Source organism: Callorhinchus milii, unplaced genomic scaffold, assembly GCF_018977255.1.
Source record: "Callorhinchus milii isolate IMCB2004 unplaced genomic scaffold, IMCB_Cmil_1.0 Scaffold32, whole genome shotgun sequence".
Lineage (NCBI taxonomy): Eukaryota > Metazoa > Chordata > Chondrichthyes > Chimaeriformes > Callorhinchidae > Callorhinchus > Callorhinchus milii.
This window is the reverse complement of record NW_024704773.1, coordinates 2727390-2746163: the sequence shown is the minus strand read 5'-3', so window position 1 is coordinate 2746163 and position 18774 is coordinate 2727390. Positions and strand designations below refer to the sequence as shown.

Sequence of the window (18774 nt, the reverse complement as noted above, 5' to 3'; positions counted from 1 at the left end):
CGGGGTAGAGGGCAGGGGGGGAAGCAGGGAGATCAAAAACAAGGTCGAAGAGGAGGGTCTTGAGATGGGTCTTGAAAGTGGCAAGGGAGGGGGCACGATGGAGGGACTGTAGGATGGAGTTCCAGAGGGTGGGTGCAGAGTGGCAGAAGACCCTCCCGCCAATACAACAACAACTTGGATTTATATAGCGCCCTCCACGCCGCACAGCGTCTCAGAGTGCTTTACAGTAACGGATCCTGGAGCTGACCCAGGAGGAGGAGGAGGAAGGTGACCAAAGGCGCGGTCAAAAAGAAAGGTCTTCAGCAGAGATGAGTGGGGCGTGTGAGGCAGGGGACGTGAAGCAGGCCAGAGCCCGCTGAGCGGAGGGAGTGAACAGGATGGTAGAGAGTTAGGAGGTCGGAGAGGTGAGGGAGCAAGACCGTGGAGGGCTTTGAAGGTGAGGACCATGATCTTGAACTGTAAGATCACTCCATGACAGTTTGTGAGACATTGCTATACACAATTGCCTACCATATTTGCCCACAAAGTATAATCAATTTGCTTTACAGTATATCCTGTGAAGTGCTTTGAGATGTCTTGATGACGTGATAAGGCATTATATTAAATGCAAGGATTATTTTCATTTAATAAGGAGGAAACTTCAATGTGTTTGTAGTATTGTTTGATTAATGAAGTACAGTTAACATAATGGGATTGGGAATATGTAGGCGGTTAATAAATGTAAATTCCTCGTTTCAATAATCTGAAACCAAATAGTTTGAAAACTTATGTATTTTGATTAACCACAATGTTATGATTCCTACTGTGTGGGCTTGTGTGTGAGCATAATAGAAATTACAGCACAGGAGGAGGCAATCCAATCTATTGAGCTGAAAATGCTGCTAACTCATCCAGTGAAGTTAAGTGCTGTACTGGAACCTGACTTCTCTCTATATCATCCACCAAAATTGTTGTGTACAACTGGAATTATAATTGTGCTGTTTGTCAATCAAAATAATAAACTTGCAATCTATATCACGATGGAATCCTGTAGCTCAGTGGTGAGAGCACTCGCCTTGCAAGCGAGACACTTGGGTTCAATTCCCGTCAGGGTGAAACCTTGGGCAAGTTTCCTTACTCCACACGCCTAATAATAATCCCTCCAAAACAAAACAATAAGAAATTGGTCATTTTCAATCCACGACTGTTTGTGGGACACTGCTGTGCGCAATTGGCTGCCGCGTTTCACCCACAAATATACGGTCAATTCACTTCACAGTCTATTCTGCGAAGTGCTTTGAGACATCTAGAAGATGTGAAAAGCGCTATATCAAATGCAAGGATTATTATTATATCACTGGAATATTAAAGAAAAGATGGAGTTTAAATATTAAAGTGATCAGTAATGGTTCTAAAGGTTATTTATTCCCTTTGGAAATTGCGAGCATATTTAAAGGTAAAATACCTTGTTAACACAGTGCTTAATTTTCATGTGTAAGATGCAGTCTGATGTATTTATGCTATGGAAAAATAATAAAGAATTATCAACTTCAAGATGTTAAAGTCAGACTGAATCTCTAGCACACACCATACATGAGTCTCCAGTCAACACCATTCATCAACACTAGTCAACATTGTTTTAATAATGTCAGGTAAAAGACATAACTTAGTGTCTTTGTCTCTGCCTCCCCCACCTTGTATCATGATGCAAAAGATACGCTGTGGTTAGCCATAGACTAAACTAAATACGTAAACCTACTTTCTGAAGGAACTGTGTTTCAGAAGTAGCAATGAAATACAGTGTGCAATATGCATTATGAAAAGTTCAGATATGACTTAGTTTTTTCATTAAAAAATGTAAATTCCTCTTTTCAAATTTAAAGAGGAATTATTTTCATTTAATAAGGAGGAAGCTTCAACGTGTTTGTGGTGTTGTTTCATTAATGAAACTACAGTTAACAAAAATTATACAATGTATAATTGTATCTTGTCTAATTGTATAATTATACAATTAGACAAGATACAAAACATTTTTGAAACAAAATATCTATTTTAAGGCATTCATTTTATGAATTATATTTCATTTATGAAGGTAAAGGGCAAATGTGCAGCAAACTACCAAGATTAAAAAGAGTAGGAGAAAAGACAACATGAATGAAGTTGTATTGACTGTTTTGTTAAACTTTTGAGATTGAAGAGGCGAGATTGGTGTGTGTGTGTATGTATGGGGGTGGGGGTGTGGTGGGATTAAGGAAGGAAAGGGTTCTACGGTTTTGAGGTTATGTGAAAGAATGAATCAGGGTTAGAATCAGTGGAATGACAGAGAGGATAATGGAAGACAGAAGGGTATGTGGAATCAATTACCTATAGGAGGTTAGGTGAAGCTAGAAATGGAAAGAGCAGAAGGGCAATGATCACAGTGGTGTTGTTGAAATAGAAAAAAAATGTACTGTATACCTCAGCGATCAGCTGGACAAAGATAGTTGTCACCTTTTCATTACCACTGATTTATCAATGTTGGAGTTCTGTTTTAATAAGGTAGGGAAGAATTTAACCCTAACCTGCTGTATCTTGGTTGACTGACTATGTCCCAATAGATATGGATTATTAATCTCTGACAAATTGTGGAATCTTCAACTGATTTTAAGTCCATATTTTTCCTCATGTAGACGGCTGCAACTGACAATAATGGAAAAGACTGACTCATTGAGCAGTGTGTATTTTGGTACACTACAACACATCAAACTATTGAAAGGAATCACTGTGGATTCTGACAGAGCTGTGAAGAATTGAAATTCGAGGCTTATCTGAAGAGTCTTTGAAAATTTTCTCAGTGTTGCATACTATTAATAACTCATACTTTTTGACATGCTTCAAACCATATGGGAAATGTGTTTTTCTATAATCTCTAGTTTTGCTTTGTTTCAAAATTGATGCATCTTGACGAGATATAAATCATTCTGGTTATCCAAATTGATACCAATGTCAGCATGCTCTGTGGGGTGTGTTTGATTATTAATAGAGTCTGACTTTAGTTAGTATTGTACTTCCCCTCCCGATCCAAGTAAACATGGATGCTTAACCAGTGGAAAAAAATTGCTACTGTTTGCTAAGTTTAACAAACAAAAACGGTGGTGAATTCTATGATCATAGAATCATAGAATTATACAGCACAGAAGGAGGCCATTCGACCCATTGTGTCTATGCCGGCTCTTTGAAAAGAGCTATCCAATTCAATCCCACTCCCCTGCTTTCTCCCCGTAGCCCTGCAAACTTGCCCTCCCCAAATAATTATCTACCCTCTTAAAATTTGTTATCGAATCGGCTTTCACCACCCTTTCAGCCAACCCATTACAGATCTGAACAACTCGCTGTGTGAATAAATTTCTCCTCACCTCCCCTCTGTTTCTTTTAACGACCTTTTTAAATCGATGTCTTCAGGTTACTGACCCAGTGGAAATAACTTTTACTTGTTCACCCTAATGAATCCCCTCATTATTTTGAAAACTTCTTTTAAGTCTCCCCTTAACCTTCTCTGCTCCAAGGAGAATAATCCTGGCTTCTCCAGCCTCTCCTGATAACTGAAGTGCCTCATTCCTGGTACCATCCTGGTAAATCTCATTTGCATCCTCTGCAATGCCTTGACATCCTTCCTAAAGTATGGGGCCCAGAATTGAACACAGTCTCTAGCTGAGGCCTAACCAGTGTTTTATAAAGGTTCATCATAACTTCCTGACTTTTATATTCTATGCCCCTATTTATAAAGCCTAGTATCCCGTATGCTTTTGTAACAGCTTTATCTCCCTGTCCTGCCACCTTCAAAGATTTACTATGTGAACCCCTAGGTCTTTTTGTTCCTTCAACCCCTTTAAGACTGTACCATCAGCTGATATTGCCTCTCCTCATTCTTCCTCTCAAAATGCATCACTTCGCATTTCTCCACGTTAAACTTCATCTGCCACGTGTCTGCCCTTTTCACCTGTCTGTCTATGTACATTTGCAGTCTGCTACTATCCTCCTCACTGTTTACTATTATTCCTTAGCTAGTATCAACTGCAAACTTGGAAATTGTTCTCCCTATACTCAAGTCCAGGTCATTTATAAAGATCAAAAACAGCAATACTGATCCCTGGGGGACACCACTGCACACTTCCCTCCAGTCAGAAAAACAACCGTTCACCACCACCATCACCAACAATAAAATTACATTTATAGAGTTCCTTTCACATCAGGAGGACCACTCTCTGCTTTCTGTCTCCCAGCCAGTTCTGTATCCATGCTGCCACTGTCCCTTTGATATCGTGGGCTTCTATTTTGCTTACAAGTCTCTTATGTGGCACTTTATCAAACGCCTTTTGAAAATCCATATAAACTACATCAACTGCACCACCTTTATCCACCCTCTCTGTTACTTCATCAAAAACCTCTCATCAGGTGATTCCTTTGTTTCAGTAACTTCTTATCCAAAAAGTTTTGAACAACTACAAGTTGATTACAGATTTTGTGAACTACAGAATTTTTTTATGTACATCGATTGGCTTGTCTTGATTTGGTCATTCGAGAAGGGATTTTTCCCACTGAGCTCCCTAATGATCCTAAAAAACAAAGCCCTAAAGAGAAGGTTGGTCCAACTGAATAAGTAGTGGGAAGTTTGCCAGACAGTGCTTCAATGGCAAGCCATAGGGTTTTAGCTAGTTAAACTTCAGGAGTACCCCAAAATACTCTCTTGTGTCCCCAGTATTTGGCTTGTGTCAATTTATGACTAACACTTTCTTGGATTAGGTAAGCAGGGTGAAGTCCTCTGGGGAGAGAGTACAAGCCCTATTCCAGATAAAAATAAATTTTCACATGTAGATGGTGGTATATGTGGAACTTTGCCATGTTTGGATACACAGGGTGATGCGTTTCCCTGTGTGTCACCCAGTGACCACAACAAGTCTTGAAAAAATGGAAGTTGCCTAAAGCACTATTGGGGTTTGCAGAAAATTCTCCTGTTCATCACAACAGCAAAATGATCATTATATAGCACTCTGGTTTCTAATGCTCTCTTCCTGTTGTGCAATTTCAATTGTAATAACTGCTAATGGGATCTTGATACTTTCATGATCATTATCCTGAATTGAAATGAAACCATTTTAACTAAGTTTCCTGTGAGATTATACCGTATGGTTGTAGTGATGTAATCACAGAGGAATGGTGATCCTCTGACTGATGCCAAGTCATCTGAACATATCAGAATGACTTAATTTTTTAATGGTTATTCTTTGGCATGAATATGGATGATATGGAGCTGTTGTTGCACTGTATATTGTTCAGGGAAGTGGTAAAAATACAGAATGGCATTAAATACAGAGCAACAAACTGCATGCAATAAATCAAGCTTTCCGATTGCGATCAACACTCATTAATGCAGGAACAAAAGGATGGAGCAGGAGATGAAACCATTTGCTCGTTCTAAGAATGGTTTGCTTTTGTAATCCTACAGAGAGCTCGCATGTGTTCATGGGCTGTGAGCAGTCGTAATGAGTGGGTGAATTTTCTTTGTAACATTGAGTTGCTTGAGTTTACATCATTTTGAGATCTTTGTAATTACATTTTTGAGAGAGAAAAAAGTAAAACGTGATTCAAACCAAGTATCTGCAGTTCAAGAAATGTACAGTATTTACATTATATCAGAAAGCAGTGCATTGACACAGCACACTTGATAATGCAATACATTAATTTACTGTTGCAGATTGAATTTATCTGGGGATATACATTAAATTCAGGTCCTGCTTCTCCATAGTTATAAATGCAACTGATGTGTGGATATTTGAGTATGGGATTGTTGAGATAACCTTTTTTAAATTTTCATTTATTGCAAGAAAACCTTGCAAATTGTGAAGTGTAGGGGACTGTAAATTCTCAGCCACTAAGTATCACTGTAACGCTATAAAAATGTGATTTGATAATTTCATGGAATGCAGCGAATACGGTATCAAGGATGATTTAAAAATATAAAACTGTATGGAACACTTCCTCTAAAGTAAACATTGCATATCATGAACAGAAAAAAGTGTTAAATAAAACCCAAAAGACCAAATCTTAAAAAGCTTCAAGCTTTAAACTATGCACAGCTTGAAATGATCCTCAGACCGAAAGATTATGAATATACATTCAATAATTTTATTTGCTGTCAAGGCTTTAGTATTTTAGCATTACAGAAAGTTAATTTTGGAGACCATGGCATTTTCCAGTGCAAGTTTAAGTATTCCCACAAGCTGCTTTATGAGCTTGCTAATTTTTGTATGAGCACCTGGACACACAAATAGAATTTTCTTTGGCTCAAATTAATGTTTTAATGTTGGACTGAACCCACTATATAATTTTAATTTTTACTTTGATGCTTGGCTTCAAAATTGAACACAAGTGTATGATTGCATGACTATTCCTTTGACCATCTGTTCCTGGCACTGCATTGGGCTGTAAATTCATCCATAGCTGTTTGTGGGACTTTGATGGGGTAAATAGCTGGCGTGCATACTTACAAAAAAAAGTTGTTGCACTTAACAATAATTCTCAGTGAAGTATTTTGACTCTGTAAAGGCACTATAAAAATTGAAATGTTTTTTTTCTTGAAAAAGAAGTTTGTTTTGCTATTCAGTTTAATCAAGTAGAAACCACAATTGCTGTGATTGCTTGTACTAATGGGTGCCTGCATTACGTCTGTGCGAATCCACAGCTTTCTCTGCTTCTATTGGCGCAGAGGTATTTTTCATGTCTTTATATATGTGTGTGTTGGGGAAGGGAGGGCAAAAGAGGGAGTTGAGGAGATGAAATGTAAATTACACTAATTATATCTCATCCATCAACCAGCTGGTATATGAAATTTCGAACCAGTTTAATGCATAACTGATGAATTCTAAATGTCCACAGACAAATTGCCTTGATAACATGTTTCATTAAAAGTGAAAAAGAATTGTAGTCCCCATTAGCGTTGCTCTGACACCATGACGTTGGCAATGCATCATCTTCTGTGGACAAAGTGTTGTTCACATGTTTAGAATTTGAAAGCAGTGGTTCCTGAGTAGCAAAGGGACATTTTTCTTTTTTTGCCGCCTCTTCAATGGCTATGAGATATAATAAAATATACTTTTATTGTTGTAATTGGATTGCAATCCATAACTAATACTGTGCTATTTTAGGACACTATAACTCGTCTACATTTATTCACTTGTTCATTAAACTGTCATATTCTTAAGGGAGTATTTGAGAACTATCATTAGGTGGGATATGTGGAGTCCTGTAGCTCAGTGTTTAGAGCACTCGCCTTGCAAGCGAGACACCTGGGTTCAATTCCAGGCAGGGCGAAACCTTGGGCAAGTTTCTTTACTCCACACGCCTAATAATAATCCCTCCAAAACAATAATAAATTGGTCATTTTCAATCCACAACTGTTTGTGGGACACTGCTGTGCGCAATTGACTGCCGCGTTTCGCCCACAAATATACAGTCAATTCACTTCACAGTATATTCTGTGAAGCGCTTTGAGACGTTGAGAAGACGTGAAAAGCGCTATATCAAATGCAAGGATTATTATTATAAATGCACTGTAGGAATGCTTGGCAATTCTGGACAGCAACACAATTGACTCAATCGGAGAAACAACAACAAATTACATTTGTGTAGTGTCTCTCAGTTGAGAGAACGTCCCAAAGCACTGAACTGTCAGGGATTTGGACCTGAGCAGGCAGTTGGGTTCAGGAGGGAGGGTAGGATTAGGAGGGTGACCGAAGGCCCTTTGAAGAGGAGACGTGCCTTGAAGGAGGCAAGAAAGAGAGCAGGGAATGTGAGATGGAGTTCCAAAGGATGGCAAGGTCAACAAGCAGCAAACTTGCCTATCGTTCCTCATGGTCTTATTGTCTACATAAACTCCTTGCTTGTTGGGCTCCCCAACTCTTGCCTCTATAGGCTGCAGATAATCCAGAACTCTGCAGCCCATGTCCTCTCCCGCACCAGGCTCCGTGACCCTATCAACCCCTTCCTTGCCCAATTACACTGGCTTTCCATCACACAGAGGATACAGTTCAAGATCTTGGTCCTCACCTTCAAAGCTCTTCATGCTCTTGCTCCCTCCTACCGCTGCGACATCCTAACCCCCTACCATTCTGCCCACATTCCCCCTACCATTCTTCTCACAGTCACAGCCACCCACTCGACTTGGTGATCACCCGGGGCCTCAGTGTCTCAGATGTCACCCTCACCGACAAGGCCGTCTCCGACCACCACTTCATCTCCTTCACCACCGCCACACCCCTCCCCACCTCCACCAGACCCACCACATCTTCTACCGCCCCTGGAAGACGTTACCCCCACAATCCCTAACCGCTGCCTTGGAGTTCTCTGAACTCCTCTCCCTCTGGCCTTCAACCCTCACCGATCCCTCTTCTGCTCTCTCCCTCCTCCACAACACCCTCTCCTCCACACTTGATACTCTTGGCCCCATCACCTCCCGTACTGTCTCCTACTCTCGCTCCTCCCCTTGGTTTACCACCCACCTCCGCTCACTGAAGAGCCAGGTGCGGGCCACTGAACGCACCTGCGTCAAATCTGGCCTAACGGTCCACCGACAAATCTGGCTGGACCTCCTCAAAATCTATCGCTCCACTCAAGCCTCGACCAAATCATCCTTCTACTCCAGGATAATCCTGGAGGCGAAGAACAACCCCAGGCTACTGTTTTCTACCACATCCCGACTCCTCCATCACCCCCGCCACCCCGCGCAGGTCATCTCCTCCAACCTTCATTGCGAGGAGATGCTGGATTTCCTTCAATCCAAAATCAAGGGAATTCGCTACGCGGTCACTTCCCCTCCAACATCCACTCACCCCCCACCCCCTCCCTCCCACACTCTGACTCCTACCCATCCTCCCTTACACACTTTTGTACCCGTTTCCCCACCCTCTGTCATCAAACTCATCCTATCCTGAAACCCACCACCTGCTCCCTTGACCCCATCCCCACTCCACTCCTTATCTCCCAGCTCCACCCCCTTGCCCCACATATCACAGACATCGTCAACCTGTCCCTCTCCTCTGGCTCTGTTCGCATTCCCTTAAAAACTGCCACCATCACTCCCACCTTGAAAAAACCCTCCCTTGATGCGTCGCAGCTATTAAGCTACCGGCCCATCTCCAACCTCCCCTTCCTGTTCAAGGTCCTGGAACGAGTTGTCGCCTCCCAGCTGCGCTCTTTCCTCTCCACTCATTCATTATTCGAACCCCTTCAGTCGGGTTTCCGTGCTGCCCATAGCACAGAAACTGCCCTGGTCAAGGTCACCAATGACATCCTGACCATCTGTGACCAGGGCTCCCTCTGCCTCCTCGTCCTCCTCGACCTATCGGCAGCATTCGATACGGTCGACCACGCTATCCTCCTCCACCGCTTGTCCTCCCACCTCAACCTTCAAGGCCCTGTCTTTGAGTGGTTTAGGTCGTACATCTCCCACCGTCTTCACTTTGTTTCCAAGGCTGCACTCTCCACCTCTCAAAGCCAGTCAGGAACCTCGGCGTTTTGTTCGACCCTGAGCTGTCCTTTCTTCCTCATATCCGCGCCACAACTGGCATCGCCTTCCATCACCTCCGGAATGTCGCCAGACTATGGCACTACCTCACCCCTCACGCTGCTGAAACACTGGTCCACGCCTTTATCACCTCAAGGCTGGACTATGGGAACTCTCTCCTCGCCGGCCTTCCCGGCACCTCCCTCCACAAGCTGCAGGTCATTCAGAACTCTGCAGCTCGTGTACTGTCCCGCACCAGGACCACATCACTCCCACCCTCGCTCGCCTCCACTGGCTCCCCATCCCCCAGAGGATCGAATTCAAGATCCTCATCCTCACCTACAAGGCCATTCACAGCCTTGCTCCCTCCTACCTCTCTGACCTACTATCCCCCTACCTACCTGCCCGTACCCTCCGTTCCTCTGGCTCCGGTCTGCTCCACATCCCCCGCCCCAACCGCCCTACCATCGGTGGTCGGGCCTTCAGCCTCTCAGCCCCGAGGCTCTGGAACTCTATCCCCCAGTGCCTTCACTGCCTCCTCCCTTTCCTCCTTCAAGGCCGGTCTCAAGACCTTTCTCTTTGACCGTGCCTTCAGCTCCCCTCTCGGCTCTCTACCCCCTCCTCGGTCCCTCCCTTCCCTCCCCTCACCCTGACCATTTCCCCCCTGCTCGGGTCCTGACCCAACTGTACAGCGCCTTGGGACGTCCTCCCGACGTGAAAGGCGCTCTATAAATGGAATCTTGTTGTTGTTGTTGTTGCCCGCTCCCTCCGCTCAGTGGGCTCCAGCCTGCTTCACCTCCCTTGCCTCACCCGCCCCACCATTGGCTGACAATTCTGCCACTCTGCCCCACCCTCTGGAACTCCCATCACGCAGTCCCTCCACCTTGCCCCCTCCCTGGCCTCCTTCAAGACCCATCTTAAGTCCTTCCTCTTCGACCGTGCTTTCAATCACCCTGCTCCCGCCCCCTGCCCTCCACCCTCCCCAGCTCAGATCCAAAACTCTGACTGTCCAGCACCTTTGGGACATCCTCCCGACGTGAAAGACGCTATACAAATCCAATCTGATATTGATATAATGATAAGGATACATTTGATTCTAGTGTATAGCAGTTATGACATTATTGTAATAGGGTGAGTTAAAAGTTTCAGTTCATTGGTCTTAAACGGTTGATGTGTTACTAGTGCTTAGTGCTTGTACATTCTGATAATAATAATAATAATAATAATAATCCTTGCATTTGATATAGCTCTTTTCACGTCTTCTAGACTTCTAGCGCTTCACAGAATATGCTGTAAAGTGAATTGACTGTATATTTGTGGGCGAACGCGGCAGCCAATTGTGCACAGCAATGTCCCACAAACAGTTGTAGATTGAAAATGACCAATTTATTATTGTTTTGTTTTTGTTTTTTGGAGGGATTATTGTTAGGCGTGTGGAGTAAGGAAACTTGCCCAAGGTTTCGCCCTCTGCCTGGAATTGAACTCAGGTCTCTCGCTTGCAAAGCGAGTGCTCTAACCACTGAGCTACAGGACTACAGGATAGCTGTGTTAGATGGAGGAGGAGATAGTTTAAGCTTGTTTCTATAGGGAAAGTTACCGGTATTAAGATTATCATGTTCTTCCTTTAATTAAATGAATATATCCTCGTTGTTGCTTCATCCTCTAATGCTCCCTTCAACTGGGCACATTTGTCCATCAAGGACATGATTGTTATAATAATAATCCTTGCATTTAATATAGCACTGTATCATGCAATTGACATGTCTCAAATGTGCTTCACAAAATATACTATAAAGTGATTTGGCAGTATATTTTGTGTGTGATTGTAGTCATATTGTGCATAGGCAGTGAGTTTTGTTCTGACAAAGTGAATTGTGATAAATTTTCAGACAATAATAGCACATTTGCAAATATTAATTCCTTTTAGAGTCTTCATCCATCATTCTATCTGACTTTTACTGACTCTCTTCATATGCCCTCCATTCCATTTGTAGATATATTACAATGTAATTTTCTATAAGAATTTGTTTACTGCTTTTTTTACTAATTTTCCCGGAGGGATAAAAATAAGTGGCATTTATTAACTTTCCCGCAAGCAAAGTTTTTATGTGGAGAATATTGCAGTATACTTGCTATCTGGCATAAGGAAGTATGCTTACATATTAGTAGAACAGTGTGAGGTGGCAATAAACAAAGTGAACAGGATGCAGGGCTAAATTGCCACCTCATTTGACTTCAGATTTTCAGACATCATGTGAAAACTAATGCAGTGCTTTAATCAGGGCACAGTTGGAATACTGAGTGAGTTCTGGTTATTATGGAAAAAGGAGTCATCAAGTCCCAAGCAGTGCAGTGCAAAGCTGATCCCCACAGTGTTAAAGGAATAGGTTATGAGGAACAACTAGACAGGATAGGGCTTTTCAGGCTTGAATAGAGATAAATTATAGAAATAAATTGTCTATGAGAGAATTAGTTTGACTACAAGATACACATACGCTACACTTTGCAGTAAAATCTTCTAATAATCTTCTAATAATTTCGCCCACAAATATACAGTCAATTCACTTTACAGTGTATTCTGTGAAGCTCTTTGTGACGTCTAGAAGACGTGAAAAGCGCTATATCAAATGCAAGGATTATTATTATCTTGTGTTTCAAGTCATCCTCCCAACATCAAGGCGTTATGTCAAATGCAACAGTAATTGTTATTACTATTTAAATATGATGCTTAACAGAATAAAAAAAGTAAACCTTGAACAATATTTTCAGATATGTTAAGGTAGCAGTGCAAGAAGGCATGAAAAGTATAAATGGAGTTCAGAAAACAAGGTACAATAAGATTGGTTTGGATGAAGAAGGCCCTTCTGCTCATCTGAGTTCATCAATCCAGAACACCCACCTACTGTCCTCTCAGTAGAACATCAAGCTGCTTTTTAAATGTGTCCTGGCCTCAACCATCCTTTCTGGCAACCTGTTCCAGTTGTCACTTCAACATCTATTTAGGAACTGTATTGAAAATTTGTCTTTAAATTTAACATTGTGCAGAATTGTGGATAATTCTTAAATTCAGTTTTAAATTAGAAGCTGCATTTCAGCAGATCTTATTTTAAAGAAAGCAGCAGCTTCCAAGAATTTTTCACAATTCTGCATGTTCTTTTAATCAAATGACTAAAGATAGGTGGAATTTTGAACCTCACAAGGACAAGTGGTGTTGGAGACAATAAGCAGGTATTTTAGGTTCTATTAATATTTAACACTTTTTTGAAGAGGATGGAGGGAGAAGTAGAGATAACATTTTCTGCTGATCAAGGTCAATCCTAAGCAATGATAAATGTTTGTCAGTTTCCACTTCGGGCACCCAAGTATCGACTTCAGCAAAACTAGATGCAGATCTGTATCTGTTCTGTCTCAGAACTGTAACTGAATCATTCTACATTCCACCAATGTGAACATTTCTGTTTTTCAGATTGTTTTTTCTTATAGTCTCTCTGAATAAAACTGTAAATGTAGTGCCAAACTGTGGAGAGATTTGTACTGAGGCTTTGCACCCATTGGAAATGACATAAACCTACATTTCCAATAAGACTTTTACGGTCAGCAGGTGAGGGAGACCTTTGCCTGATCAGACTGGGCTAGATCTACTTCAAAAAGTCCTACCGGGTGAGAGAAACGTGATTAACCCACTACTTCACACATTTCTCTTGGCAGAATGGTCTTACATATTCTTTTTTCAAAAAAGTGTTTTGCAGTATAATCTTATCAAAGTAAAAGCAGCAGCAGAATTGAGCTCACTCATTTCCAAACTAAAATCAGAACGTAAATTACAATCTCTCACATATCGTACTGTCCAGTTTCCCAAACCTGTCAACCTACTATCTGAAGAAACTCTTATCTTATCAGGATCTGTTTCCTTCCTGTTTTCCTCCCCACACACCAAAAGAAGTTCTTTCATGGTCTTTTTTCATGTTCCTTTAGATCTAAAGATCTTTTAACTGACACTGTGCTTTTCGTATTAACTTGATCAATTCCCTGGATGGTTTGGTTCTCTTTGCATCTTTTTTACAGATGTAGCACATATTCCCTTGTCGGTACGAAACTCCAGTAGATTAATCTACATTCATGGTTTAGTTCAAAAAAAAGCCTGGGCCAACCACAATGCAAAAAAGAAGCTGATGCTCAAGATTTGAAGGAACCGTTGAGAATTGTGCTACTCCTATAATGCAAGGCATGTTCCTGACCATAACTTATGCCAGAACTTATTGAAAGAAATGTTCCTGAGTATAGCACCATGGAAGGAGAAGTTGTAATTCTTGTCTGGATTATTTTCATTTTATGATATGTAGTTTATTGAGTATATCCAGCAATTGACTTGCCTCAGTTGGTAGCACTCTCACCTCAGGGATGGAATGTGGTAGGATGAAGTAGTCATTGGTGACATTGCAGTGGAGTTCTGTGGAGAACTGCATTGTTGGAGATAATAATAATAATAATAATCCTTGCATTTGATACAGCGCTTTTCACGTCGGAAGGACGTCCCAAAGCGCTTCACAGAACACACTGTAAAGTGAATTGACTGTATATTTGTGGGCGAACGCGGCAGCCAATTGCACACAGCAATGTCCCACAAACAGTCGTAGATTGAAAATGACCAATTTATTATTGTTTTTGGTTTTGGAGGGATTATTATTAGGTGTGTGGAGTAAGGAAACTTGCCCAAGGGTTCGCGCTGCCTGGAATTGAACTCAGGTCTCTCACTTGCAAAGCGAGTGCTCTAACCACTGAGCTACAGGACTCCTGTAGCATCCTTTGGATGATTAAATCTGAAATCATGTCTGCCTGTTCTTTACTGAAGGATGGGTATTAAAGAACTTATGTTACTGTTTGAAAATAGATGGCAGTTTCTGCCAGTGTCCTGGCCAGTAATCCCCCAGATAAAATTGGTCATTTATTTCATGCCATCAGCAAAATGACTGCTGGTTTGCTTATAGAACATATGACAGTAATTAATGTAAAGTACTTTGAGATGTTTCAGTGTGATTTGACACTACAGAAATGCAAATTATTTTCTTTTCATATAAATTAGTCTGCAGTAGGATCTTTAACGTCCAGCTGAACCGGGAGATGGGACCCTGGTTTAGTGTCTAATCTGTAGGACGGGCACCTCCAACAATGCAACACTTTCCCCCAGCACTGTATTGGAGTGTCAGTCAAGGCTATTTGATCTCAAAGTTCTGATGTAGGGCTGAACCAACAATCTCCTGATTTGGAGGCAATAGGAATTATAGCTGAGCCAATCTGGCACTGATGCTACAGGACCATGCAAGTCTTTAGATTAGGATGAAGTTATGAGGGGTTCAGTTGCAGGATGTGAAAGCTTAGTCACAGTCACAGCTAACAAACTCTTTTATTCCCCCTTTCAAACCTATTAATTGGTTATGAGCAGAAACTTGAAAAGCCTGTGAGATTAGAGAAATTGGAAGTACAGTAATAAATTATTCACGTGTCTTGTGAAGAAGAAGCTATAAAGGAAAAAGCTTTCCAATGTATTGGGGATGGTTGATTCATTTGTAATTCATCATCTAAAAACAACCTGATACATTCTCTGTGAAGCTTTGCACTATTCTTTGCTCAGTGTACGAGCAGCAAATGTATGTATTGGTTTCTAACCCCATTGGGTCTAGAAGAAGAAGGCCCTTAGGCCCATCCAATGTCATCCCTTTGGAACACTCACCCTATCGTCCCCCATCACTGAGTCAAGCTGCTTTTTAAGTGTTTAGTGACCTGGCCTCTACCACCTTTCCTGGCAAACCAGTTACAGTGATTGAATACCCTCTAAATAAAGCAAAAACTTCCTAGTATCTGTCCTGAAATTACCCTTTAACTCTAAACCTATGTCCTCTTGTTCCACTATCCGTCTAAACCTCTACCCTCCCTGATCCCAACCCTCCTGCTCGGGTCTAAATCCCTGATTGTCCAGCACCTTGGGGCGTCCTACCAATGTGAAAGGCGCTATACAAATATAATTTTGTATTGTTCAATTCACTCAGAAGCCACTCACTCATTGCTCTTTTTGTATGTGAAGATTTGCACAGATACCATAACAGTACTACCCTCCTAATCCAGGCTCAAAGACTTACAGTTTCCCCCCCCAGAATTGTGCAAATAAATGCTTTGCTTGTGCTTTGTGTTGCCTGAACCTCTTGTTTGGATCACTTCCTTATAACCCAGTAAGTTTGAATTTCCCAAATGTAGACTCGAAGGCAAAAAATGGGATTGTTACTTTATGACCCTTTATGACCATTCCCATTCATCCAGAATTCAGTGATTGTGTCCATTACCAAATTTATGATTCACAAACGCAGACAAAAGGAAACTATTTTTTAGGAATGATTCTGCATGATTGTTGGCAAATTGGCCTGCTTTGGCAGAGAAATGTATCGGATTCCCTCTGGTTGGGAAATTTACTGTTCTTGGTTGCGTGATCATATGATGTGCGTTTCCAGGATTGTTAGATTTACTGACTTGCGGAAAATAAAATGTGCTTCTTTTGCAAGGTCAGTAAATTTACCAATAATTGGGAGAAGCGTCTTCAGTAAGTACAAGGAGACCGACTGCATAGTTACTGATGAGATTTGTTGTGTGGTGAGGCCACAGCTGTTAGCTTGTGAATCTTGAGTAGTTGGTGGAACCCAGAGAGTTACAGATTCTCAGTTATTACTAGTGTTTAGAAGACAGTATGTTGTAGCTGCCAACAGCAGTGGAGGTGATGACCTCTGGCGCTGTTACTTCATTGCGTGGTTTTCTTTACATAGGGCGGTTAAATTGTGGAATTTTCTGCCACAAACCATAACTGAGGCAGCGTCCATAAATTATTCTAAAAGGGAATTTGAAAGATGCTTGAAAGTGAGGATTATTAAAGGGTATGGGGAGCTAACAGGAGATCAGGATTAGACATGGTGACGCACACAGGAATAACATCAGTGCAGACTTGATCCTGGCCTTTCTCTGATGTGCTCTAAGATTCTGTGATTCTAAATGGTCTTTAATTACAAATGGTTCAAGGGCTGTCTTCTGCCTTGAGCAATAAAGAGGCCAGTAATTGCTCAAGCCCTTGTTGGCAAACTTTGTAACTATCATTCCTGTGCTGGGGGTTTTGAGGCCCTGTAACTCCATTGCTTCCATAGAGAGGAAGTTGACAGACTGACATTAGTTCAATTTGCCTATAAAACAATGTACAGCTGCACAACAAAATGGAATCCATCCAAAAGTTATGATTTAAGTTGGTTGAAATCTGTTTTTTCTTGATTTAAATCGTGATATGTTAATGTTGTTCAAACTGTACTGTTAGGTTTTTGGTTTAAGTGTTCAACTTGAAGTGAAAATTGAAGCCCAGCTGAGAGCTACAACAACAACAACAACAAAATTACATTTGTAAAGCGTGTTTCACATCGGGAGGACGTTCCAAGGCGCTGGACAAACAGAATTACGGACCCAAGCTGGGGGTCGGGGTCGGGGAGGGTGGAGGGCAGGGGGGAAGCAGGGAGATCGAAAGCACAGTTGAAGAGGAACGTGTTGTGATGGGTCTTGAAGGTGGCAAGGGAAGGGATGAAGTGGAGGGAGTGCGGGATGGAGTTCCAGAGGCTGGGGGCAGAGTGGCAGAAGGCCTGCCCACCAATAGTGGGATGAGCGAGACGGGGGACGTGAAGCAGGCCGGAGTTGTCTGAGAGGAGGGAGCGAGCAGGATGGTAGGGGATTAGGAGGTAGCTAGGAGCAAAAGATGAGTTAGTATGAATGCTATTTATGACATTGCAGTTTTCCAGCTACTTTTAAGCAACACAACTTGCTTGTACATTTTTCTTGCATTTAACTTTTTTAAAAAATTAAAATTACGATGTATGTATTGCTCATAAAATTTGATTTTTCCCTATTTCCACTTAACCTGTCAGCAATGAAAATGTCACTTTCTCATGGAAAACTTGAGGCTTGTCTGGAGGCTTGCTTACAGAGCAGTGGGCAGAGAATAGAGGCATTGGAACATGCTGTATGATTCCTTTCCAAATTAAGCTTGCAAGTAGTTTCTAGTTAAAATGCATTAAGCTCAAAGCTATTTATTGATAAAAGAAATATACTGTTCTATCTTTTTTTTAAAAATTGTGTTAGATAATAATAATCCTTGCATTTGATATAGCGCCTTATCACGTATTTGAAACGTCTCAAAGCGCTTAAAGCCATAACTACAAGGAACTGTCCAACCAAATACCGAGGGAACTGAATAGATTGGGGAGTTGGGTTGTCTAAGTGGCAAATGTAATTTATTATGGACAAATAGCAGAGTATAGTGATAAAATTGGGAAAGAGAATAAACATAATAATGATTCTTTCATTTGATATAGCGCCTTTCATATGTGGAGGACGTCTTGATGTGTCACCGGAGTCACTGTAAAATGTAATGACTGTATTGTGTAGATATTAGTCTTCAGTACACAAGATGGAAGAAGGATGTGGTATAGATTCAATTACAGACAAGAAGCATATAAATTATTTAGCTAGCTTAGTAACACGTTTGCTAAAACCAGAGATCAAGAAAAGATAGATGTGTTGAAATAGATTTTTCAAAGAAGTCGTGGCTTTATGGGAATTTTCACAACCAAAGCAGTTGATTATCTCCACAAATAAAAAACTTAGTGTCTGACAACAGTATTGGAGGATAGAGGAATAGGTGCAGACTAATAAAAACAACAACTTGCATTTTTATAGCCTCCTTGATGCAGGATAATGACTTGGAAACAAATTAGCCTTGGGACACAGTGAATTCGTGCATTTCATCTTCTCTTCCCCTCCCCCTAATAATGTTGTGGTAGGGAGAGTGAAAGAAGACCAAATGTGGGTACAGATGGAGGAAAAGTTTAAAGTAATTAGTTGATTGCCTTTGGGGATCAGAGAGTATTTACATAGAGTATTCTCACAGGAAACAGTTGTTGATGTAAAATCCATGACGAGGGTAGGTTTTATGTGATCTGTGGAATGAGAGAGCTGAATGGTTTGTTTCTCATTCCTTGCTTTGTTCTGGTCTTTCAAGTTCTTTGTGTTATGGATTTGATTTTATATGGGTTTTGCATTAAGTTAACCTCGAGCTTAACAATGAAAATCTTGGGACAATCACAGATCTTTCAAACCTGGAACAATAAAAAATGTTGATTTTGGACTATAAAAATCATACCAAAATACAATAATTCTGCTATAAAACTATAAGA

At 41.3% G+C, this 18774-nt stretch overlaps 1 protein-coding gene across 1 annotated transcript in view; it reads left to right on the top strand.

Annotated features, from left to right (window-relative positions):
* LOC103178043 (chondroitin sulfate synthase 3) overlaps positions 1-18774 on the top strand; it is a 149191-nt gene that overhangs the window by 7951 nt on the left and 122466 nt on the right. The gene's annotated exons all lie outside the window — the stretch shown is intronic.